Raw genomic sequence first — 27384 nt, forward strand, 5'->3', positions numbered from 1 at the left:
TCACTCTCACAGACCTTGGGAGGCAGGCCAGTCCTTGCTTACAGACAACCCCCCAACCTGAAGCAAATACTCACCAGCAACTACACACCACACCACAGAAACACCAACCCAGGAACCAATCCCTGTAGCAAACCTCGTTGCCTACTCTGTCCCCATATCTACTCTGGCGACACCATCAGAGGACCCAACCACATCGGCCACACCATCAAGGGCTCATTCACCTGGACATCCACTAATGTTATATATGCCATCATGTGCCAGCAATGCCCCTCTGCCATGTACATGGTCCAAACCGGACAGCCCCTCCGCAAAAGAATAAATGGACACAAATCGGACATCAGGAATGGTAACATACAAAAGCCAATAAGTGAACACTTCAATCTCCCTGGTCATTCTAGTACAGATTTAAAAGTCACTATCATTGAACAAAAAACCTTCAGAAACAGACTTCAAAGAGAAACAGCAGAACTAAAATTCATTTGCAAATTTAACACCATTAATCTGGGCTTGAATAGGGACTGGGAGTGGCTGGCTCATTACAGAAGCAGCTTTTCCTCTCCTGGAATTGACACCAACTCATCTATTATTGGGAGTGGACTACATCCTTCCTGATTGAATTGGCCCTGTCAACACTGGTTCTCCACTTACGAAGTAACTCCCTGCTCTCCATGTGTCAGTATATAATGCCTGCATCTGTAACTTTCACTCTATGCATCTGAAGAATTGAGGTTTTTACCCACGAAAGCTTATGCCCAAATAAATCTGTTAGTCTTTAAGGTGCCACCAGACTCCTTGTTGTTCATGCTGAAAGGTAAACTATCAGACTAGAGAGAGGTTATTAGTGGCGTTCCTCAGGGACTGATCTTGGGACCAATCTTATTTAACCTCTTTATTAATGACCTTGATTCAAAAATAGTGGTAGTGTGCTAATAAAATTTGCAGATGACACAAAGTTGGGAGGTTTTGCCAATACAGAGGAGGATCAGAATCTCATACAAGAAAATTTGCATGATCTTGAAAACTGGAGAAATAAAAATGGGATGAAATTTAATAGTGCAAAGTGCAAGGTCATGCACTTAGGGACTAACAACAAGAATTTCTGCTACAAGTTTGGGACTTATCAGTTCGAAGCCACAGAGGAGGAGGAGCACCTTGGGGTGCTGGTCAATCACAGGATGACTGTGAGCCACCAATGTGATGTAGCCATGAAAAAGGCTAGTGCAATCCTAGGATGCATGAGGTGAGGTATTTCCAGTAGAGATAAGGAAGTGCTATTACCATTATACAGGGCACTGTTGAGACCTCATCTGGAATACTGTGTGCAATTCTGGTCTCCCATGTTTGAGAGATGAATTCAAACTGGAATAGGTGCAGAGAAGGACTATTTAGGCTGATCAATGGAATGGAGAACCTACCTTACGAGGAGAGACTTAATGAGTTTGGCATGCTTAGCCTAACAAAATGAAGTATGAGGGGAGATAGGATTTCTCTCTCTAATTACATCAGAGGAATAAGAATCAGGGAGAAAGAGAGGACTTATTTAAGTTAAGGGCCAATGTTGGCACAAGAATAAATGGATAGAAACTGGTCATCAATAAGTTTAGGCTTGAAATTAGTTGAGGGTTACTAAGGGCACATGACTTACGAGTTGAGGCTGAGGGAACTGGGCTTACTTAGTCTGCAGAAGAGAAGAGTGAGGGGGGATTTGATAGCTGCTTTCAACTACCTGAAGAGGGTTCCAAAGAGGATGAAGCTCGGCTGTTCTCAGTGGTGGCAGATGACAGAACAAGGAGCAATGCTCTCAAGTTGCAGTGCGGGAGATCTAGGTTGGATATTTGGAAAAACTATTTCTCTAGGAGGGTGGTGAAGCACTGGAATGGGTTACCTTGGGAGGTGGTGGAATCTCCTTCCTTAGAGGTTTTTAAGGCCTGGCTTGACAAAGCCCTGGCTGGGATGATTTAGTTGGTGTTGGTCCTGCTTTGAGCAGGGGGTGGGACTAGATGACCTCATGAGGTCCCTTCAAACCCTAATCTTCTATGATTCTTATCAGAGGAATGAAGTTCTGGAACAGCCTTCCAAGGGGAAGAGTGAAGGCAAAAAAACGAACTTGTTTTAAGACTGAGATTGATCAGTTTATGAGGAGTTGGTATGTTGTGATTGCCAACAGTGGCACACGGGTCCACCCACATTTGCGTTTAGCAAATGTCTCCAATAGCCAGAGAAGAGACACTAGATGGGGAGGGCTCTGAGTTACTATAGAGATATTTTCCCAGATGTCCGGCTGATGGGTCTCGCCCACATACTCAGGGTCTAACTGATCATTATATTTGGGGTGAAGAAGGAATTTCCCACATGGTCAGACTAGCAGCGACCCAAGGTTTTTTGTTTTGTTTTTTTGCCTTCCACAGCAGCGTGGGGCATGGGTCACTTGCTGGTTTGAACTAGTGTAAATGGTGGATTCTCTGTAACTTGAAATCTTTAAATCATGATATGAGGACTTCAGTAGCTCAGCCAGAGGTTCTGGGCCTATTGCAGGAGTGGGCGGGTGAGGTTCTCTGGCCTGCGATGTGCAGGAGGTCATAGAATCTCAGGGTTGGAAGGGACCTCAGGAGGTCATCTAGTCTAACCCCCTGCTCAAAGCAGGACCAACAACAACTAAATCATCCCAGCCAGGGCTTTGTCAAGCCTGACCTTAAAAACATCTAAGGAAGGAGATTCCACCACCTCCCTAGGGAACCCATTCCAGTGCTTCACCACCCTCCTAGTGAAAAAGTTTTTCCTAATATCCAACCTAAACCTCCCCCACTGCAACTTGAGACCATTGCTCCTTGTTCTGTCATCTGCCACCACTGAGAACAGTCTAGCTCCATCCTCTTTGGAACCTCCCTTCAGGTAGTTGAAAGCAGCTATCAAATCCCCCCTCATTCTTCTCTTCTGCAGACTAAACAATCCCAGTTCCCTCAGCCTCTCCTCATAAGTCATGTGCTCCAGCCCCCTAAGCATTTTTGATGCCTCCACTGGACTCTTTCCAGTTTTTCCACATCCTTCTTGTAGTGTGGGGCCCAAAACTGGACCCAGTACTCCAGATGAGGCCTCACCAATGCCGAATAGAGGGGAATGATCACGTCCCTCGATCTGATGGCAATGCCTCTATTTATACAGCCCAAAATACTATTAGCTTTCTTGTCAACAAGGGCACACTGCTGACTCATATCCAGCTTTTCATCCACTGTAACCCCTAGGTCCTTTTCTGCAGAACTGCTGCCTAGCCATTCGGTCCCTAGTCTGTAACAGTGCATGGGATTCTTCCATCCTAAGTGCAGGACTCTGCACTTGTCCTTGTTGAACCTCATCAGGTTTCTTTTGGCCCAATCCTCTAATTTGTCTAGGTCCCTCTGTATCCTATCCCTACCCTCCAGCATATCTACCACTCCTCCCAGTTTAGTGTCATCTGCAAACTTGCTGAGAGTGCAGTCCACGCCATCCTCCAGGTCATTAATGAAGATATTGAACAAAACCGGCCCCAGGACCGACCCTTGGGGCACTCCACTTGATACCGGCTGCCAACTAGACATGGAGCCATTGATCACTACCCGTTGAGCCCGACGATCTAGCCAGCTTTCTATCCACCTTATAGTCCGTTTATCCAGACCATACTTCTTTAACTTGCTGGCAAGAATACTGTGGGAGACCGTATCAAAAGCTTTGCTAAAGCCAAGGAATAATACGTCCACTGCTTTCCCCTCATCCATAGAGCCAGTTATCTCATCAAAGAAAGCAATTAGATGATCAGACTAGATGATCATGATGGTCCCTTCCAGGTTAAAGTCTTTGAGTCTGCATCCCGCGTTTTTATACCTCAGAGGTGCCAACGCTGTGGAGGGGGAGGTATGCTGCATCCTATCAGCACATTGCATCCGTGCAATTAAAGGGCTGGGGGTATTTTGCCTCTCTGAGACACAGCTGTCTGGGGTGCCCCTTGGGATTAGTGCGCCTGTATACCACCCTTACTACATGCAACAGGTCTAGTGCATAATGGGGAATACCAGTGCACCCACCATACTGCACAAGCCATAGACGTGTGTGAGCCACGCTTGTGCCTTGCTCGGCAAGTCCTATCAGGGTAGGTTGTGGTAAAAGCAGATAGGTGGGTGGTTGGATGAATGGATTAACCAGCAGATTAAAAAAAAAAGAAAAAAGCTTAAGTGTGTTTGGTCCTCTTTAATTATAAAAGATTATAAAGTAGAATCTCACCAGTTCGGCCTAATGACTGGAAAGCCCATTGGAAAAGGACTGAGTCTGCCAAATTAATTGTATATATCCCACAATAAAAAAAGCGAGGCTACTGCATCCTGCAATGTACTTTGCTCATTTATTTGACAAGTATAATTTAGTTTCAATATTTATGCTAATGATTAGTCGCATACCAGCCAATGTACTGTGCTACAGTTTGCAAAAGTAATGAAACTGTAGTAATAAGACACATGATTAGTTCTGTGCTCTTACAGCTTTGCTGTGGAGTGGGAGAGAAAGAGGCCAGCGTTTTTTGTGTGTGTTACAATTATCAGGTGTGCAGATTAGTAAGGCCTCATTTTATCTTTTAAAGTCACAAGTGCTTTGCGAGGTTAAAAAACAAAATCTTCTGTAGATCAGCTCGAAATCAATTTTTTTTTTTTTAAGGAAAAGAAAAAAGAAAAAAAGGAAGGAAGAGCTTAAACAGAATTGAAATTAAATCAAATAAGTTCCTAGACTGCTTAATAAGGGGTTCCCTCCCCTCTCTCTTGCTCATTTGAAATATCCCCCAGGAGATCACATAGACAGAATAAGCAGAAGGGATACTGAACTGATTGAATCACTTTCATGAAAGCAAAAGTTGGTTGGGGCTGGGCTAGGCTAGAAACATATTCTAGCTGTTTGAAACGAGTCTTTTTAATCCACTCTTGAAAAAGGAAAAAGAGAAAAGAACAGGGAAATCTCAATTGTAAAGGAATATATATATATATTCCACAGAGTCAGTTATCTCATCGTAGAAGGCAATTAGATGATCAGACTAGATGATCATGATGGTAGAATCAGTGTGGTAGAAAATATTCTGGTCACTGCATCTAACTGCAGAGAAAAGCAATTCACACCAGTATTTAACTGGTGAATATATAATAAAGAATCAATAACTGTCAAATGGAAGGAGATGCTCATGGTAGTTTGAGCATATGGCTAAAGACACAGAAAGGGTCCAGCTGGGCTACCCAGTGCAGAGGAACATCACAGGCCTATGTACCAGTTAAGTCTCTTAATCCTTATTTCAAGGGCTTTCGTGGGACTTAAGTCGTACCTAGGCTTCACACTGATTTTCTGTGCAGAGGTGAATTTCACTCCTAGTGGGGACTGCCCTTTTAGGCCTTGTCTAAACTCGGAAAGTGGGTTATGTTTGGAAACGTACTAACTAGCCTGATTTTAAATACGCCGGTGCAAGTGCACCTACATGTAGGCACCGGGTATGTCTACACTGGAGCTGGATGTGTAATTTCCAGCTTGGGAAGACAGAGGCGATAAGTAAATAGCTAGGATTTCCAATGGGATCATAGCATTGGTCTACACTACGAATTTAGGTTGAATTTAGCAGCATTAGGTCGATTTAACCCTGCACCCGTCCACACGACCAAGCCTGTTTTGTCGATTTAAAGGGCTCTTAAAATCGATTTCTGTGCTCCTCCCCGGCAAGGGGTTTAGTGCTAAAATCGACCTCGCTGGGTCGAATTTGGGGTAGTGTGGATACAATTCGACGGTATTGGCCTCCGGGAGCTATCCCAGAGTGCTCCATTGTGACTGTTCTGGACAGCACTCCCAACTCAGATGCACTGGCCAAGTAGACAGGAAAAGCCCCAGGAATTTTTGAATTTCATTTCCTGTTTGGCCAGCATGGCGAGCTGATCAGCACAGGTGACCATGGAGACCCAGAATCGCAGAAGAGCTCCAGCAGGGACCGAACGGGAGGTACTGGATCTGATCACTGGATGGGGAGAAGAATCTGTGCAGGTAGAACTCCGTTCCAAAAGTCGAAATGCCAATATATTTGCCAAAATCTCCAAGGACATGATGGACAGAGGCTACAACAGGGACACACAGTAGTGCTGCATGAAAGTTAAGGAGCTGAGGCAAGCCTACCAAAAAATAAAGGATGCAAACGGTCGCTCCGGGTCAGAACCCCGTACATGCCGGTTCTATGATGAGCTGCATGCAATTCTAGGTAGTGTAGACATACCCATAGTGAGAATGGCTAGCCTGTCCCACCACTTCTATTTTCATCAGGCTCACTTGGTCATAGCTAGCACAGGTATGATCTAAACTGGAAATCACACCTCCGGCTCCAGTGTAGATCTACCCACAATGTAACACCTTGAAAAACATGGTAGCTAGGCACAGTTGACCCTGTGGGAGCTGAATTAAAGTCAACTAATTTAAGCAAAGTGTAAACCAGTTTAAGCGGGGCTACAATTGGGGTAATTAGATTGATTTGAAATCCATATAGTTAAATCAGTGCAACTTTCTAATATAGACAAGCCCTTGAAACAAACTCTTAGAAACAAACAGGAAAAGGCCTCATCTGCGGCCACTGTCTGCCCTCCTTCAGCGGGGTGTCATTCACCACATCTGAGGCCTTCTCTGTCCTCCTTACTACCTGGTAGCTGTTTTGGTAGTTTCCTGCGGGTCTTTCAGGCCCCATCACTTGCCATTGTTGTGCCAATGTGAGAGCAGTGTGGCCTAGTGGATATACAATGCTGGACGTGGTACTGCTGGGTGAGCAAATCAGTTCAACGCTCTATGCCTCAGTTTCCCCATCTATACAATAATGATAATGATACCGATCTCTCTTGTAAAGAGCTGTGAGGTCTATTGATGAAAAGTACTCCATGAAAGCTTGGGATGATGTTGATTATTACTCACTCCCCTGTGAGACCTAACATAGGAGTTAACTCTTGGTTGCGTGAAGTCCAATAACATCTCTGGTCCTGATTCAGCAAAGCATTGGAGCACATGTTTCATCTCAAGCATAGGCTTAAAGTTAAACACTTGTGCAAGTGCTTTGCTGTCTGCATGTGGTGTTAGTGAATGTGCCTTACAGCCCTAGGGGCTGGTTTCCCACAGCCTCCTATTGCTTGTGTCATCATTTTCATTGTGCAAAGTCGGTGCAAGAGGGTATTCAGTCAGAAGCTTTGCATTTTGCACTTTGCACAAGATGCTCGTGATGACACCCAGTGATAGGACACAGCAGGGAATTGGGTCCAGATCACATTCCATCTAGTCTCTGGGAAAGGAGTGACATGTTTATGCGGGAGGTCAGTGGAATACACCTTACAGGACCCAACACCCATCACTGCCCCAGAATTCAAGGTTTATTTCACAGGCAAGCGATGGGAATCTACATACCAGCTGTCAGTCGTCGCCAGCAACCACTGTATGGGTAAAGAAATGCTATGGCACAGTCCCCACCTCCTCGGCCTTCTTTTTATTGGCAGAGTGGGACCCCCTCCCACTGGGTGGCTGAACACCGCAGACTGATTATAGTTCTACACGGTACACGGATCTGCTCGGGCACTGTCAACAGCAATGAGGCCTTAACTGCACTGCCTCTGAATAGCAGGGCTCAGGGTGTGCCCCCGATCAATGGAGACCATGCAGCGGCCTCACCTATTAATTTGTCTGCACTGTTGGCTGGAGACAGGGAGATATACTCAGCCAGAGGTTTGAAGCCAGGAAGAACTGAGACCAATGGGTGTGATTTTCCAAAGCACTGAAGGGTCCATCTGTCGGAGTTACATACACGTGCTAACTTCGATCAAGCCAACGTGCTACAAATAGCAGTGTAGCTACAGCTTAGGCGGTAGGATGGGCCATACATAGGGTCTCAGATGAGACTATATTTGGGTGGCTAACTCATCCCATCCCCCACCCCCACACTTGAGGGATGTGATCAATCCCCTCTATTCGACATCGGTGAGGCCTCATCTGGAGTACTGGGTCCAGTTTTGGGCCCCACACTACAAGAAGGATGTGGAAAAATTGGAAAGAGTCCCAGTGGAGGGCAACAAAAATGATGAGGGGGCTGGAGCACATGACTTATGAGGAGACGCTGCGGGAACTGGGATTGTTTAGTCTGCAGAAGAGAAGAATGAGGGGGGATTTGATAGCTGCTTTCAACTACCTGAAAGAGAGTTTCAAAGAGGATGGATCTAGACTGTTCTCAGTGGTAGCAGATGACAGAACAAGGAGTAATGGTCTCAAGTTGCAGTGGGGGAGGTTTAGGTTGGATATTAGGAAAAACTGTTTCACTAGGAGGGTGGTGAAGCACTGGAATGGGTTACCTAGGGAGGTGGTGGAATCTCCTTCCTTAGAGGTTTTTAAGGTCAGGCTTGACAAAGCCCTGGCTGGGAAGATTTAGTTGGGAATTGGTCTTGCTTTGAGCAGGGGGTTGGACTAGATATTGTATGATTCTTTGACTCCACCCCCCATGCCGCCAAGTGCTGGAAGCTACCTGGTAGTGGGGAGGGGGCCACAGGAGCCCGAAACATGGTCCTCCTCCCCCCTTTCCCTCCAAGGCCCTGCCTCACCCCACCTCTTCCCTCAAGGCCCAGCCCCCCCCCCCACGCCTCTCCCTCCTCAGGCCCTGCCCTCCGCTCACTCCTCTCCACCCCCATCGCTCGCCCTTAAGTCAGATAAAAAGTGGGAGGGCATAGCCATCCCAGCTTTAAAAAGTGATGGGGCCATGGCCTCCTGGCTCCCCCTATTCTGGTGCCCCTGCCTAAGTGCCTTAGGAGCACAAGTACCATGGTCTTTCAATAGGACTAGCAATCCAAATGTCAAATCACTTAGGTGCCTAAATACCTTTGAAGATCTGACTCCCATTCGTCAGTAATAATCATAATAAAGAGAGTTAGGTGCCTAAATACATTTGAGGATCTGGGCCTTAGACACATTTGAAAAACCCGCCCAATATCTTTACATTGATCTATGCTTGAGGACTAGGTAAAAAGGAGCCCCCCGAAAGAGTGCTCACAGACCCCTGTGAGGCCGCATGGCCATGCTGCGCTCTGGTGTGGGTAGCTAATGGACACTGCCATCCACTCTGTCTCAGCTCTTCTGGTGCCTCTGTGCCTCTTGTTCTCCTTGCAACACATTGTGAGACATGATTTATGAACACGGTTATGAATTCTCATGATCAAATAAGTTTTGCTCTAATGTCAGAAAATGTGTGTTACCAGGCAGCTCACAGAAACCATTCTTCGGGGAAATCTGCCTAAGTGAGAACTCAGCTGATGTTTGTGAAGTCGTTTATATTCATTCTCCTGTCGCTTAGAGTCAAACACAAGCTTCTCAGTAGATAGTTGTTGTAAATGTCTGACCTTGGCATAAAAATATAAAAGTTGTTTTCAACAGTGGAATGGGAAGCCATATGCCTCTGATACATTGGATCATTTCTGCTGCTTTATTTCTACCCGGGAACAATGTCAAAGCACTTTGATTTCATGCAAACAAATAGCAAGCTCTCTCCCATGCACCAAAATCAAGCCAGTTATAATAACAGTGATTTTTTTTTAACTAAGTTTTCAAGAAAATATTTGGATGTCAGGCTTCTCTCAAGGGCACTGGTGGAAATCAGGAGTCACTCTAATGAAATCAATAGATGTATGAGTGAGACCAGAAGCAGGATTTTTAATTGAGGTGGGTTAGCACCAACATTTCAGACACTCCAGTTTATTATTATCATTATAGCAGTGCCTAGAAGCCATGATGAGATCCAGGCCCCCATTATGTTAGGTGCTGTACAGACACAGATTGAAATTTTGGCTTCCCACTGATTTCAATGGGGACAGGATTTCACCCATATAGTATAGCGTGACACAGGGGTTCCCGCCCCCACAAAGAGCCTGGGGAATTAATTACATTCTTCCTACCTAAAATTCCCCCAGTAGTTTTACAGTGGCTAAAATATTCTTCCTCGGTCAAGCTTTTGTGCAACGTGTGTTAAATGGCTGTTGCTTCTCAGAGGGGGTTGCATTGAGTGCAGGCTAAGGGTTTGGGACTCAGTTCTGATTAGTTCCCTGTGTGGATGCTCTGCTTCCAGAGTAAAGTGCCTTATTCTGAGTTAGCTTAATCCACTTCCAAATTCTTCTTTAAACTCACACACGGCCTTTATTCTGGATTAATTGTCATGCATAGATAAAGTTTAAATAATGGCGATATCCTCTCTCCTAGAACTGGAAGGGACCTTGAAAGGTCATTGAGTCCAGCCCCCTGCCTTCACTAGCAGGACCAAGTACTGATTTTTGCCCCAGATCCCTAAGTGGCCCCCTCAAGGATTGAACTCAAAACCCTGAGTTTAGCAGGCCAATGCTCAAACCACTGAGCTATCCCTCCCCCCTAATAAAGTGATGTCTGCGCTTAATGCTTGATTCTGCAAACGCTTACTCAGGAGTAGGGCCCTACCAAATGCATGGTCCATTTTGCTTAATGTCACAGTCATAGGCTTTTAAAAATAATACATTTCATGATTCCAGCTATTTAAATCTAAAATGTCACGGTGTTGTAATTGTAGGGGCCCTGACCCAAAAAGGGGGAGTGGGGGTGTCGTGAGGTTATTGCAGGGGGTGTTGCGGTACTTCTATCATTACTTCTGCACTGCTGCCTGCAAAGCATGGCCCTCAGTCATCAGCCACCGCTCTCCGGCTGCCCAGCTCTGACGGCAGCAGCGCAGAAGTAAGGGTGGCAATACGACTCCCCCTAAAATAACCTTGTAACCCCCTGCATCCCCCTAGTGGGTCAGAACCCCCAATTTGAGAAACGTTGGTCTCCCGCATGAAATCTGTATAGTATAAGGTAAAAGCACACCAAAGACCGGATTTCACGGTGGGAGACCAGATTTCACGGTCCTTGATGTGTTTTTCATGGCCAAGAATTTGGTAGGGCCCTACTCCTGTGAGTAGCTCCATTGGAGTCAATGACACTTCTTACGGGTGAGATTGTGCAATCCATATTCATTTCACTGAGCACTTGCTCCACAAGTAATCTCATCAACTTCAAAGAGAGCTACCGGGTGCTCAGCATTTTTAAATCAGACCACTTATTTAGGTGGCTAACTATGGATTTAGAAGCCTGACTTTCCCCACCTATTTTGAAAATCTCCATCAACAGGCCTGATTCTTCACTCACCTTCATGGCTGTAAATCACCAGCAACAAGAGCTAGTCAAAATGCTTTCATCAAAACATAATTTTGAAGAAAAATAGTTTTTTTTTCCCCCAAAAGCAAGGCTTTTCATGGAAAAAATTAAAAAAGTTTTAATTGGTAAAAGTTTTGGCTTTGGGTAAAAATCTTCCAGTTTTGGCACAAAAAAACTATTTTTTTAATCAAAAAGGTTACAAGTTTTTATTACCTGAAAACAGTTATCAAAAACGGGAAGTTTTGTGGTTTCAGTTCAGTTATGGACAAAAAGAAACATTTTAAAAAAAGAAATTCCATGAAAAATAAATGCCATTTTCAACCAGCTTTTCTAGTAACTCCATTGAAGTCAAATGTAAAATTAGTATAAGTGAGAAGAATATCAGAGCCTGTGCTGTATTCCGGCAAATCAGGAGTATCTGTTGATCATGAACAATAAAATATTCTGTCCTGTTCACGTGGCAGACAGGGATTCAGGGGTGAAAGGGTTAAACTCGGCTCATTCAGTGGCTCAGGGATGGAAATTCACTCCTTTCTTTTCACTGTTGAATGCAAATGGCAAAGTGCTTCGTTATAACTCACCTTTATCAAGATGTCTTCTGCTTGACAATCGATTAATGACATCTTGATACGGGTTGACTGCAGCCAAGATGTTGATGGGCTATCACATGCATTATGCTGACCTGTAAGTAAAACTGAAATAATTAATGGATTTTGGTTCCTGAGGTGTTGAACAATCTCCCGCTTGGATTCAGTACAGCATTTCACTGTGGGCGCATGCCAGGAATGCTCTAGATTTGATACCTTCATCACAGCAAATGCTTGTATCCCTCCAACTCTGTGAACTTTCCTTATGCACTTTTAGTGATGGTATCCAGGTGAACTCTGCCTGGGAGCACCGATGAACATTTCTTAGGGGCAAAGGGGCAGATTCTCAGCTGGTATAAGTTGTCATAGCTTCACTGTCTGCCTCACGCTATCAAGTTAAAAATCAAAGAAAGGGAATGAGTCTGGGTTTTAAGGGTAAAATTTTCAAAAGGGCCCTTAGGGTATGTCTACACTGCAATGTAAGCCTAGGGTTCAAACTCAGACTCAAGCCTAATCCCCACTTCTATCCAGGGCCGGCTCCAGGCACCAGCCCACCAAGCTTGTGCTTGGGGCGGCACCTGGAGGGGGGCGGTGCGGCGTTCCGGCCCCCGAGGAGAGCGGGGCCACGGCCGGGCTCACCGCCCTCCCCCCGGCGCTCTGGCCGCCCTCCCCCCCCGGCTGCCGGGGGGAGAGCAGCGAGCTCTGGCTGGGGCTCGCCGCCCTGCCCCCTGCGCTCTGGCCGCCGGGAGGAGAGCGGAGCCCCGGCCGGGGCTCGCCGTCCTCCTCCCAGGGCTCCGGCCGCCCTCCCCCCTGCGCCCTTCCCCCGGCCGCCGGGGGGAGAGCGGAGCCCCCGCCGGAGCTCACCACCCTCCCCCCGGGGCTCCGGCCGCCCCCCCCCCCCCATGGGGGGGGTGGGGGAGGGGCTGGCGGCTTTTTTGCCTGGGGCGGCAAAAAAGCCAGAGCCGGCCCTGCTTCTATCTACACACAAATCTTGCTAATGCAGGTCTCAGACCCAGGGTCCCAGGACCCCAGGCAGGGTGGAGAGTCTGAGCCTGAGTCAAGCCATGACTCAGGGTTCAAACCCTATTGGTTTCCAGTGTAGATGCAACCCCACTGGATTCATGCTCTGGGAGTCTGCCAAAAGTATCCCACAATCCCATAGGGTGATTTTCTTTGTCCTCTGGGCAGTCAAGTTTGGTGGACAGTCAAGTTTCCCCACACTGCACCATGAACAAAGAGCTAGAGCAGCTGTATTTAGGGAGTGCGCTAGGAAGACTGGGATATGGGTGGTTGGGCATGGTCTTGCAGAAGTCAGTGTAGACACCAGAGCCTCAGGTTGGGACCCAACAGTTCCGAACGTGGCGTTATAAATGAGTGTAGATGCTCAAGCCCTAGGTTAACAAACCCAGGGTCTGCTAAGTTGAGTTCTACTAACTCTAGGCTTACATTGCAGTGTAGACAGACCCTAAATGACTTAGGAGCGCACATCCCATTTTCAAAAGTCATCAAGTCCAAATCTTCAAAGTTATTTAGGTGCCTAACTCCCATTGATATCTTTGGGAATCTGGAGCTAATCACTGAAAGTCAGTGGGATTTAGGCTGTGTCTACACTTAGGATGGCATGACGAATACAGACACTATATGCCCAGCTAGCACAGGTAAAAATACCAGTGTAGCCAGTGAGGAACTGCTTAGATGAGAAGAGTACAGACATGCCAGGCCCTTAGGGTCTATGCCCTACATCGATCTCTACATGCCCAAGCAGCGCCACCCACGTCTATGCTACTTTTTCAAGGAAAGACTCCAGCAGTTGTGAGCTCCCTTCTACCAGAATCTTTCCTCTCCACTACCAGAGCCTTTCACTGACATGTCAAGTCATTTTTGATTGGAAGGTTTCTAAAAATACAATGGTGTTTGGCTTATTCCATTTTTTTATGAAAATGTTTATAGAAAATTTTAAATGACAGTATTTTGTTTTTCCGTTACTTCTGTTTTCCCTTTCCCTCCATTTCCCCCTCCTTTTCCCCTATTTCTCTTTGCTGCTGAAAGAGAGGAAGTGACGGACAGAAAGAGGGGAAGAAAAGAAAAACAAACTGGGAAAAAAAAAAAACTATTTTTTTCATTTTCCAGCTTTGGCAAAAAAAACCCCAAACACTAAAATTATGATAATTTTCTTATTCTGAAAACAGCTGTTTTGTCCACACACAAAAATTCAACCCAGGGGCCAAATTTTCCTCTGGTGTTGCTCCATTGATATCAACGGTTAGAGTGCCACCAAGGCCTGATCTATGCACTGTTTTTGTACTGGTTAGACTAGTTTGGTTAGGGGTGTGATTTTTCTAATGAATTTATTAAAGCGGCACAATTCCTAAGCCAGGTCTACACTAGGAGTGCACTATGCTGGCACAGTGCTCCTAGTGTGGATGCAGTTTATACCAGCAAAACTCTGCTTTTGCCAGTATAGTTTATTCCAGTTCTCCCCCCAACCACCCAAGTGAAACAAACTATGCTGGCAAAACTGCATTTTTGCCAGTATAACTGCATCTGCAGTCGGGCCTTTTGCTAGCACAGCTACATCAATCACAAATCTTACTTCATCGCCCACATAGCTGGGCTGGCAGAAATCTGTCGTGTAGACCTTGCCCTAGTGTGGACACAGTTATAAAGATGCCTTACATTGGTATAGCTTCTTCCCCTTCCCCTACAGGAATACATGATATTGGTATGAGGAGCTACCATACTGGTACAACTGCATCCACACTGAGGGGTAGTATAGCTTTAACTCTACCAGTGTAGTGTAAGTGGTGCAACATTTCCATGTAGAGAAGCCCAAAGAAAAAGCACTCATTAAGCATTGACTTGAGTGGAGCTATTCCAATTTTTCCCAGCTCTGAAGCTGGCCTGTAGACTTTCTGGAACCAAAGGTACAACTGTTATCAGAGTCTACTCATCCCTTCCAAGCTAACTAAGCTAATTTCCATGTGCTTTGCGGGATGTGCGTCTTGGATATATGACCTTCAAAATTAGGGCCTGTCAGCTTTCTTTGGGCCAAATCTCTTGGTGGTTTGTGGCTGGGTTTGCATTTCAGTCACAACCCCTTCTCCAAACACGCCTACAGCTGAAGTTACCAAATGCAGCACATTTGAAACTTGAAAGACTGGAGCCGTTTCCTATTCATTCAGACAATGCATCAGCTGCTCTGGATGGAAGTGTGTGCAAACATGTTTAGATTAGGGTACATTATAGCTCCCATTGGGCTAATTGTAATCGCAAATGACAGCACTGCCTGTGGCATCTTCTGCTTGCAGCCTTTTATGCCCACATATTTCAGCAGCAGCGTCATTGTTACCCGGCCCATTGTTCTTCGGTTAAATGGGGATGGATCTCACTAAAGGTCATTAAGACACTGGGGGTGGAATGCCACAGAAGGAGGCTGGTGCAAAAACTGGCAGGGCTAAAAGAAACCCTTTCCCTGGTGAAACATTGAGCTCCAGGAGTTGCTGGCTAGGGCTGTCAGGGAATTTTTCAATGAAACTTTTTTTTGGCGGAAAATGCTGATTAGTTGAAGCTGAAACAATTTGTGGGGAAGGTACCAGGCTGGATGAAAGTTTAGTCAAGAAACATTTATTGGGTTTGGGATGGAATTTCTGGTCAAAACAAGAGTCAACTCACAGCCATTAATAGCCTGGTGCTAGGGTATTCACCTGGATATGGGAGCCCAACCTGGGCTCAAGGCCCTGCTCGAGGATGGGCACTTGCACCGAGATCTCACACAGAGCCCTAACCACTGGACTCTTGGCTATGTGGGAGCTGGCGGTCTCTTTGGTTTTTCGTTGAAAAACTTCAAAAGGTCTCAGGTTTGTCTGAAATCTCAAAAATATTTATGGCACCGGAAAACCATCTACCGCCCACTGCTGGTGCTGACAGTACACTAATCACAGCAGGCTCCATTATGAGGTGCTTGCACCGGGAAGTGAAGAGTTGCCTGGTGCCCACCCTTCCAGGGCTACGTGCACCACCAGTCTGTGCACGGGGGAGACAGCAGCTGCTCTGGGGCTGTTACTCCCCATCTCATGCAGGAAGGCAGGCAACAGGCTGACGCTTGGCACCATCACTCACTCCAGGGTGCCAACCAGTGCAGCTGAGCTGGGGGTGGAGAGGGAAGTAACCAGTGCCAATGTAGGGCTAATGCAACTCACTTCCTCCCCAGAGCATGGGCTGGTGGAGGTGGGACAGGGGCAGACCTGTGACAAGAACTGGGCGAATAAGGGATTTTTCATTTCATGGCCATTTCAAAAACTCATTTTGGGTCAGACCGAAACCCACCATTTTCAGAGTTTTGGACAAATTAAAAAGCGGAAAACAAATGGTTTCAGGTTGAACCAAGCGTTTCGTTTCCACACGGTGTGGTGAAGGCACGGGAGTGGGGGCTAGGAGAGCTGGCTCCCTTCCTAGCTCAGCCTCTCACTTCCCAGGACGGCGCTTAGGGTAACCTTTTCCAAAGAGGCCATTGATTTGAGGTGCCCTGGTTTTGGGTACCCAACGGGGCAGAGCCAGAGCTTTCAGAAAGTGAAACCCAGAGAGTGTGAGAGCCCTTTTGGAAAAGCTCTGATCATCTGCAGCTCCCATTGGGAAACAGGGAAGTGATGCGTTTGGGGGAGACAAAATTTCATTGTAATGTGTCTTTCCCTCCACTGCAACATGGCCATTTGATTCACCACAGGCAAGCCTGGGCCCCGCTCAATCACAGAAACTCGTTCTATTGCTGACGTGAAGTCAGTCCTGCAGTGGAGGAGGGGCAGCATCTCTCCACTTTACCAGAGACATGGAAGCTCCTGTGTGGATTGTTTGACATTTTTGGACGGGCTCTGGGCCTCTGATGTGCTAACCTGCTGCATAGCCTGGTCTGGCCTCCCAGTACCAGTGCCCATCTGCTAGGGCGGCAGTTTGCCCCACTCGTAAGGCTTTCCTGTCAGCTCTGGCAAGGCATAGGTGTTAATCACATGCCGATTTTGATAGGGGCCCTGCAGAATGCAGGAAGTGGCTCTTTCTCATCAAGCAAATCCTTCAGTGGCAGGCGAGGAACTTGCTGAGCATTATTTCAAGGAGGCCGGTTCTTGGCATCTTGAAGTAATACACAGGAATCTATATTAGTCATAAATGCCTTTCTCCTGCCTCTTAATAGCCAGTCAGATACTGGATATGTTAATGAGACGGAGTTACTTTCATTTCAGCTCTACGTTGTCTCTGCCACCGAGTCACCTAGTGTTAAACTCTGGGCTGGATGGATCCAGTGACCTGTGGGAATATTCCCCCACTTCTGCTCACACCCTGGGGGTGGGTTCCTATAACACAGGGCGCCTCTACACCAGCTCGGTGAAAGTCCTGGTTGTGCAGCAGGACAGCACTGCTGTGAGGGTTTATATGAGATTAAAATACGCACTGGCCTCTCCTCATCCTCTGCGGGGGGATGAATTTCTCCCTCTCCTGCTCATCCATAAATATAAGCCACTGTGCATAAGAAGTCAGCCCTTTTCTACTCCCCAGGCTCTAAAATGGGCTTTCAGAGCAAAGCATTCCCATAAATTGCCAGCCCGACGGTTCTGATTTAGCAGAATTTTACATCACCGTTCACTAGGTTAAATGACTCTGCAAGTTGCAGGGCAATGGAGACTCAGGACTGGCAGCTCCCCAGTGTCACAGAAGCAGCTCTGTGGACCAGCTGGCCACAAGTGGTCAATGGACTATAGCATAAGAAGTACTGCAAGGGAGGTAGAAGAGAAAGCAGCACAGAGCGGAGGACAAGACAGAGATTTATTGCCGCCATAACAACGTCATGAAGTTTGCATGGAGCCCCAATGCAGTAAAGAGATTACCTGTGTAGCCCTTCAGTCCTCTGGAGGGCATAATTGTAGTCTTCCACATCTTCTGCTCAACGTCTTAGCAGCTAACCCACAATGCCTGCTGTTGGGATAGATCAATCAGGCGAGGCAGAAAGCTTTTTTGGAGGCAGCTCTAATTCTTATCCGATTACCAGACTCCTGCACATTATAACTTAGAGGCAGGAAGAGGTGTTTTGGGAGGGGGAGGGGGATAAAAGATACTAGGATTTGATACTACAGCACTGGAATCGGAATCACCAACGGGAGCTTTTCCACTGACTTCAGTGAGAGCAGGTTCAGACCTGTAGCTGTTTATTACACTAATCTAATAGCACTAAGAGAAGGATGGCCCTGTTGTTAGAGTTCTAGCTGGAGATGTAGGAGCAATTCCCTACTCTGCCACACACTTCCTGTATGGCCTTAGGTGAGTTACTTAATCTATCTATGCTGCAGTTCTCCATCTGTGCAATGGAAAAATGACGCTGCCCTTCATCCCAGGGGTGTTGTGGGGATAAATACGGTGTTCAGATACTGTGGTAATGGAGGTAAGTATGGTAGGATAGATAAATATTGGCCTAACTCTGCTGCCATTGAAGTTAGTGGGCGAAGAGATACCTTAAGTATCCAACCAAGGAATTTCTCATGGATTGTAAGCTCTTTGAGACAGGGACTATCTTTTTGTTCTGGGTTTGTACAGCACCTAGCACAATGGGATCCTGGTCCGTGACTGGATCTATGAGGCACTCCTGCAATACAAACAATAATAAGGATGATCATCGCTATTATTAAATCAGATATAGTGAGTCAGCTTATAGTGAAATGAATTGAAAACCTTGAATTGCTTCAGTACATAGCAATGCATAAATTTCACCCCAGACAGTGCGAGTCCCCTGGTAATGCAGCAGCTATTATCATTTACTTCGCTGCCTAATACCAAGGATATGGGCATACAAACAATTAGACAGGCAGACAGGTCTTAAACTCCGCTTTAACGTATGCTCTTCAGTAACGAGCTCTTCCCTCTCCACCGTGACTGAGCAGAGGAGAAAAAGAGACATTGCTGCAGTTTTTATGATAGACGTTGTGTGGAATGTAGACAAGGCATCTTGGAGAAGCTGCTCCATTTGTGCAGTCAAGCTGTGTGGGAAATGGCTTTCCCGTCCCATAAATTTTTTTTGAGCCCACTAAGTTATAGCCCACTAAGCTACCACTGTCTGGGGCATCATACAGAGTCAGTCTGTCTCTCTCAAGCGCTCATATTGGAGCGGCTTCACTTTGTGTCAATGGTAAGAACCACGTGGGAAGCTGTGAGGAGCTGCGGAGTCGTGGACCCTCCATCTGCCCTGGACTGGGGGGGCTGGGGAAATGGGCTGGGGGTTGCTCAGGCCCCGTGGCCAGGGCAGGTGGAGGGTCCGCTGCAGCTCCCCACTGCTGCCCACCTGGCTCTTATCATGGCCATGCTGTGGCTCCGAGTCCCTCCTTCCCCCTCGGCCGGAGCTGGGTTGGGGAGAGCCGTGTGGAGAGCCTGGGTCCCTCCACCTGCCCTGGGTGGGGGAGCTAGGACACAAGCAGGGGGCTGCTTTCACTCCCCCCCAAGGTGGGGAGGGCGAGCTCCCCGTCCCTGCTCTGGCTTCTGGCTTGGCCGGGAGTGGGGCCTGGGGGGACGGGGCACTTTGGGGAGGGCTCCAGTGCCCCTGGTGGGTGTGCCGATGGCTAGCCTGTAGAGCAGCAGCAGGGCCTGTGAGGCCTAGAGGGGAGAGCTTGTGGTGTTCATGGCTGGGGGAGATGGGGAGCTTCCTCACACTAAGGGCAGGTGGTAGCGAGGTGCCTCACAGCCGTGGGTATGCCCAGGAAGCCTCACATCTCCCCTCCTCTGATGGGTGAATGACTGCTTATAGCAAGGGGTTTCATAAACAAAAAAGCCACTTCCCTGTTAGTGGCTCCATATTTTTAATGGAGCTAAACTGGCCAGAGACAGACTGTGCCCTGGGCTGGGAGACCAGAAGAGAAACCACCAAAGGGTACCCTAGGTGTGCCATACGTGTTCCAGGCCCCAGCTCACTGTTGCGTTAGAGTCCTTTTGCACCCCGGGCCATAGCATCAGCGTAAATCCTGCCTCTGTGAGTGCAGGCACAGGGGACCCCATGCTACGTACAGAGCAGATTCTGCCAGCTTTGTGCCACCCTTGTAGCCAGGTCTGGGGTGCACGGGACGGGGCCTGACCTGAGCCCAAATGATTCTACGTCCTCAGCACTGTCCTATGTGGCCACTGCAACAAGGGTACAGCCTGTGCCAGAGGCCAAACTGGCCCCCAGCACCCTCTGAATAGGGGAGGTCCTAGTTACCCCCGCATTGGCTCTGCAGTAGCACAGGGGAAAAGCTGTCTCTCCATCTGCCCCCACCCCTCTCTCTCCATCTGCCCCCACCCCTTTCTCTCCATCTGCCCCCACCCCTTTCTCTCTAACAGGAACCAGGAACTTGAACGTTACACCAAATTGCCTTTACCAACATGCATTAAACAGGCCCTGAATGAACAGCTGCCAGAATTCAAGATGGCTGCCAAAAAATCAGTAGCGCGGCATATGGCAGAGCAGTAACTAAAATTGGCAGCCATCTTTAAATAGGCGCGCTCATTCCTGAGACCATCAAGATTAAAGGCAGAGAGGCTGCTGACGAGAAGAAAAATAAATTCACTGTGACTGGAAAAGGAACTTGACCAAGTACATTTTTATAGTTGTAATTATTGTTTTATAGTCCACCTTAATGCCCTTTGACCTTCATGGCAAAGCCATATGGACTTTATGTAATAGAGAATGATAAACTACCTACAGAATATTTAAACCAGTTTATAGCAAGGATATAATTCTCTATTAAATACTATAAGTTGCTTAAAGAATTCTGTTAAAAGGATCTCATTGTCTATTCAATTCTATAGTTTTCTAGAGAACAACAGCAATACAAGATCTTACATCATGGTTTTCATCCAGAGATCTCAAAGCTTTGATAAAGATGGGCCGGTATCACTGATCCCTATCTTACACACACGGACAGTGGTGCACAGGGAGATGAAATCACCTGCCCGTTGTCACACGGGGAGTCGGTGCTGGGAAGAGAACCCAGGTCACCTCAATCCCAATCCTGTGCACTGTCTTCCACTAAATGTCAATGCGAGAGCACTACATAGAGACCCTGATTCAGCAAAGCACTTAACATGTGCCTAACTTAAACACATGCACAAGTCCTTCTTTATTCAGCAAAATATTTATGCACATGCTTAAGGCCTACTGACAGGACAGACAAAGGGTGTGAGAAAGGGAGTATTGTTATCCCCGTGTTACAAATGGAGAAAAAAAGCACAGCGAAATCAATTATCAGATTTTCAAGAGAGCTCAGTTCTCAAGTAGGCAACTAAGGGAAATGACCTGATTTCCAAAAGCACTCAGCACTGAAAAGGCACATTCATGTGTGTTAAACACATGCTTTGCTTTCATTTGGAGCCTGATCCAATGCTCGTTGAAATGAATGGGAAGACTCCCATTGGTTTCAGGGAGCTTTGACGCAGGCCATTGGGATATTCAAAGGAGCCTAAGCAAGTTAGGTGCCCAATGCTCATTGAATGAACAGATTCCACTTTGGGGTTTGAAACGACTTTTCTTTTAGAAATTTAAGTGAATTCATAGTAAACAAAAAAATGTAAAAGGTCAAAATTGAAACATTTTGAAATCATTAAACTGAAACATTTCAGTTGACCTGATCTGACTGGATTTTTCATTCATGAAATATTTTGAGATTTTGACTCTTTTGTCCTGATTCAAGCTGGGAACATTGTTCACAATCTGAAAAGTTCTTGCAGGATGGGAAACCATTTCCTGCCCAACTCTAGTGTTGGTCTCTTCAAAATCTAGGCCCAGTTGTGAGTGCTGTGGAACTGATAGACTCTTGATCCTCCAGTTACTAGAGAGGACCAGGATATGTTGTAGGAGCAACTTAATAAAGGGAGGGACTTTTGATTGAAGGTCATTCTCTAGTGGTTCCAGACCAACAGATTCTAAACACTGGGCACACAGCCCTAAATGACTAGGCTAAGTGCAAAAATAGGGATGTGACGGTGCAATCTATCTGGCTTTATAAAAATATAATAAGTGAATATAATGTAACTGGGATATGCTTCATGCAAAAGGTTTCTTGTAAAGTATCATTACAAAGCTTATAATCTACTGAGTGTGATCATCCTATTTGTATAAATGTACCACTCTTGTATCTAAAACTAGAAATATAAAATATAACTCTGAGGGCCTGGAATCCATCTTTAACCTGGTGCTTTTCTGGGGGGGGGGGGAACCAAGAGGGACAAAGGGTTCCCGCCTTATGCGAAAGATATATATAAAGGGGTGGAAGAGAACAGAGGGGAGAGGAGCCATCATGAAGAATCCCCTAGCTACCACCTAAACTGGAACAAGAGCTGTACCAGGGGAAAGAATTGCACCCAGGCCTGTAAGGTGTCCAGTCTGAGGAAAAAACTTACTGAAGCATCTGTGAGGGTGAGATTATCTGTATTCAGTTTGATTAGACACAGATTTGCTCATTTTATTTTATTTTGCTGGGTGACTCAATTTGTTCTGTCTGTTACTACTTGGAACCACTTAAATCTTATTTTCTGTATTTAATAAAATCACTTTCTACTTAGTAATTAACTCAGAGTAGGTATTAATACCTGGGGGAGCAAACAACTGTGCATCTCTCTCTATCAGTGTTATAGAGGGCAAACAATTTATGAGTTTACCCTGCATAAGCTTTATGCAGGGTAAAACGAATTTATTTGGGTTTAGACCCCATTGGGAGTTGGGCATCTGAGTGCTAAAGACAAGCACATTTCTGTGAGCTGTTTTCAGGTAAACCTGCAGCTTTGAGGCAAGTAATTCAGACCCTGCGTCCGTGTTGGAGCAAACAGGAGTGTCTGGCTCAGCAAGACAGGGTGCTGGAGTCCTGAGCTGGCAGGGAAAACAGGGATAGAAGTAGTTTTGTCACGTGGGTGGCAGCTCCTAAGGGGGTTTCTGTGATCCAACCCGTCACAAGGGAGTCTACAGCAGAACCAGGAATTGAACCTAGAACTTCTGAGGCTCAGGCCAATGCTTTATCACTTCAAGACAATCCTTCCTGTGTGATTTAAATCCACTGATGTTCGATGTTTCTGTCTCTCTGTCTTACCCATGCACACATAGACACCACGGAAGCGAAGCTGACAGCTTAGCTCCTTCAGAAATGAGTTTCACAAATGGATTTCATATTAAATCATTTTTGTTGGGTTGCAACATAAAAATAAAATAAAAAAGCACAAAAATATCCAATGAAAACGCAATACAGGAGAAACACAAATGGCATGTAGAGAAAATGCAGCTATGTTCTTTTTATTGCCGTTTGCCTTCCTGAGTGAAAGGAGACCAGATAAGTCACGAGAGGCCACTTGATCCTGATTCAGCCTGCCTGATGGCATTGTACTTCACTCATGACACATCAAGGGGTGAATCCTCAGCTAATGTAAATTGGTATAGTGCCATCAAATGCCATAGAGCGCTCACCAGCTAAGGATATGGCCCTTATAGTCTCTCATCCCTTGTGAAGATACATGCAATAAAAAAGCCTATCCCATTATGGGCTGTTTTCTTTACAGCTATAATGATACTAAATACTCATTCATTGTTGAAGGCATGAAAGGTAAAAATATTCTTCCTGTGCTGAAGAGTTATGGAGACAATTGCTTGAAGCAGATTTCACAACCAAAGTAGCAGTTTGATCCCAGTGGCACAATTGTGTACAGCTATTCTGTTGTTTTTATTAGATTGAACCTGTCGTCTTGTTTTTAGAAGCTGTGTAAACCCTACCTGGAGAATCCTCCAAAATGGTGTCTGTGAGCTGAGTCGGCCATCTTGGTTTTTGACCCTGCTAAATTTAATACTGGGAAAATGTGCCACACTGACTGCGTGCAGTTCTGGTCATCCCATCTCTAAAAAGATATATTAGAACTGGAAAGAGTACACAGAAGGGCAACATAAATGATTAGGAGTATGGAAACCCAGGGATCACCTTATGAAATTGATAGGCAGCAGGTTTAAAACAAACATAAGAAAATACTTCTTCACGCCACTCACAATCAACCTGTGGAACTCCTTGCCAGGGGATGTTGTGAAGGCCAAAAGTATAACTGTGTTCAAAAAAATAATTAGATAAGTTCACGGAGGATAGGTCCATCAATGGCTATTAGCCAAGGTGGTCAGGGACGCAACCCCATGCTGTGGGTATCCCTTAACCTCTGACTTCCAGATATTAGGAAGAGACGACAGAGGATGGGTCACTTAATAAACATCCTGTTCTGTTCATTCCCTCTGAAGCATCTGGTACTGGCCCCACTGTCGGAAGACCGGATACTGGGCTAGATGAACATTTGTTCTGAGTCAGTGTGGCCATTCTTATGTTCTTATGACTGGAGATTGGAGGCCTCTGTTTTTCCACAGGTTAATTACTGCAGCGCAAGTTTCCTTAATGCTGCCCTGACAATGTGCCTCAGCCATGAACCAGAGGAACCACCTCAGTAAAAGTTCAGCCCATTCCGACTTCAGCCTCTCTGCTGAGATTTTTGGCAATTTGTGCTAAGGATGGTGGGTTCTGTGGGATGAGAACACTTTTCCTTTTGGAAATGGAGTGAGAAGCCACCAACTCATTACACATTGGCCATCCGTCAGCTGGAGACAACTTTTAGCCAGTAGTGACCTGAACTGGTTTTGAACCAATGACCTAGAGGGGAAAAACGTCCATGGGTCCATTATCAAGCCCATAAGACATCCTTTCACTAGCTTCTGGATCTATTGCTAGATTTTCTGGGCAGAAGAACGTTGCAACTAGCAACACCTTTTATCTTCAACATGGCTGGACCTGAGCCTGCATGAAGAGTTGCGCACAGACATTTGGTGGTAATCATGCCACAAATCCTAAAGGCAAAAACAGTGGGTGCTCCATCTATTAGAGCCACATGAGCATTTAACCCTTTGTGTGTTAACCCAGCAATGACACTCCTGGGAAGGAAACTTTCCTCCTGGGGCTCACCAACCTTTCTTCAGCCCTAAAGCTAGTTCCTTAGATGATTTTGGCCCATAAATAGATTCCCCAGAGACTTCGCTACAGAGCTCCTTTTGCAGGCTGAATTTTCTAGGCCCATTCACACTGGGGTGAGACACTGCTAACTGAAGCTTTTTCCATTCCCATGCTGACTTCCTGGGACCTCCTTCCCCTAAGCCCCAGAGAGATGCCTGCCTCTTTGTCCTGTCTCTCTCTCCCAGGCAACATCTCCCCTGCCTAATTCCCTCCCCAAAGTGATGCAGCTTCCTTAGGGAAGAGACTAAGCTGTTAATTTCAAAACTCCCCTCAGGTGTGGTAGCTCAGACCCCTGCTGAAAAGACCGCAGTGGCAATATCGATGGTCAGTAGCATGGTGATCTTTCAGAAGAAAGACTAGCTGTTTGTAATTAAAAATAGACAAGTCCAAAATTCTGCCTTTGTGTCTGTAGAATTTCTGAAGGGGAATTTCCCTACAGGTATCTCTCAATTACAGACAGTGATCTACGCATTCTGTCAAGTTTCGCTTCCCAACACTTGTTGCAAGGACTCACAATATAAAGGTTGTTTTCTCTACCATATAATTTTTAGGAACCTTCTCGACAGATGGAGGCAGGACAATAATGTCAGCTTTTACTATCGGACAATGAAATGTTTTTCTCATGAGCATCATCACAGCATGAAGGTTAGAAGAAGAAAGGATATGAACTTACTGCTTCCATATGCTCCATCACAGTGACCAGCTGCAGTGGCGGCAGGAGGTCACCCAAGTCTGTGTTTCTAAGTTGTTAAAAAAAGTAAGCTTCTCTTTGTTTTCTTTTTTGCAGGGTGTAATTTTTAAAGCTGTTCTTGAAACACAAACTTGGATTAAAGAACTGAAAAATGGAGCAGGGGAAGTGTTTGAAACCCAGTAACTGAGTTTGAGTAGTAACTTAGAAGAGTATTTGGTCCAATTGTCTTTTCTCTGTGATTAGTACAGAGTCGCTACTTCTCCCTGATTTTGGTGCCTTCTGTGACACTGGATTTTATTTCAGCATGCATCCAAATTGTTGTTGTGCTTTTATGTCCAAGGTCCTGACTCCAAATAGAATCAGATAGACAGATTGCAAAAGAAGTGGGAGAAGAAAGTTAGTTCTCTAACAAGTCTAAATGGTAAATTTCAAGGGTTGCTAGACAGGTTGAAATGAAAGGTTGAACATTTTCATGTAAGTTTCACCAGACTAAGATATCACCAATTGGCACTGATCTATCTATGGAACTGCAATACTAGCATCTTAAACACAAGATCAGCTTCAGCTGGTTAAGTTCTGAGTGCTTGCAAATGGCTCTGCGGATGAGTAATTTTATGTGTGTGAGGAGCGCCGCTGAATTCAAATGGGTAACGTTACTTCCATGCACAGGAGTTTTCTGGATCAGAGCCGTAGTCTTTTCATCAGACAGGGTAAAACTGAATGAAAACCTCAGGAGTTGGTCCTGTAAAAGCTAAACATCAGCAGGCCTATTCCATTGCCCTGCATCTCGTGTAGTTATTGACACTAGAACAAGATTCCGTTCTGATAGCCATCAACGCCAGCGCAGAGTGCAAAATGCTATCTAAGTTGCAGGACCCACCAGAATTGCACATGACTGGAGTCTCATCTAGTTACACAAATGCCACTGTGGCAAGCGTGAGAACATGTGTGGGAACATCAAGTGTCTGTTTGTTTTGCTGAAGTATTTTTTTTTCCCTTGGAAGGTGCTTACTTCAGAATGGTTAACACAACAGATTCATTCATGTGAAACCTTGCTGTGGAAGAGCATTGTCACTGGTGGAGAGAATGGATTGATTATATCACTCCTCGTTGAAAACACTCAGCTTCTTTATAATAGATTTGCAACCAGTGAAATCTTTTAGTAGCAGAGGGTCCTTGAGTTCTGAGTTTTGAACCTTTGGACTCACTCAAATTGCTGGCAGATGCAAGCATTAAAAGAACAGAATAGTACCTGGGTACTAAACAGACATGTGGCTGCATTCTTGGCATAGGCAGTAAAAGATTGGGAGGAGGAAGATCGGTAAAATCTGGTTTGAGCTAAGAGAGTCATTCTTTCAATAATCAAATTACCCTTCACTTGCCCACAGCACATCAAAGTCAATGGACAGGTCCCATTGAATGGAGTGGGGTTTGGATCAGGTCTTTGTAATCTGAAGATCTCAAATGCTTTTGCCAGCATGAGTTGATTATGAGGTAGGTACTTTTACATCCATTCTAAAAATGAGGAAACTGAGGCACAAAGAGGTGACATGACTGCCCCGTGTCTATTTCATGAGCAAGAAGTGATATGGCCAGCAGGCAGAGCTGTAGGAAAGAGAGCTTTATTGAGCATATATAGAGGCTGGTGTTTACCTGAAACCTGACCAACCTTCTCCAGTCCCACTCATCATACTACCCAGGCCCATACAGCAAATCAGTGTCATAGTGGTGGGAACAGAAGCCATGAGTTCTGGCAACTGGTCCTGTGCTCTAACCACTGGGCAATATCTTCTCTCAGCTGGAATCCATAAAGACTTGATTTCTAGTCTACCACAGACCTCTTTAATCTAATTTACTA

This window comes from Trachemys scripta, chromosome 20 (genome assembly GCF_013100865.1).
Source record: "Trachemys scripta elegans isolate TJP31775 chromosome 20, CAS_Tse_1.0, whole genome shotgun sequence".
NCBI lineage: Eukaryota > Metazoa > Chordata > Testudines > Emydidae > Trachemys > Trachemys scripta.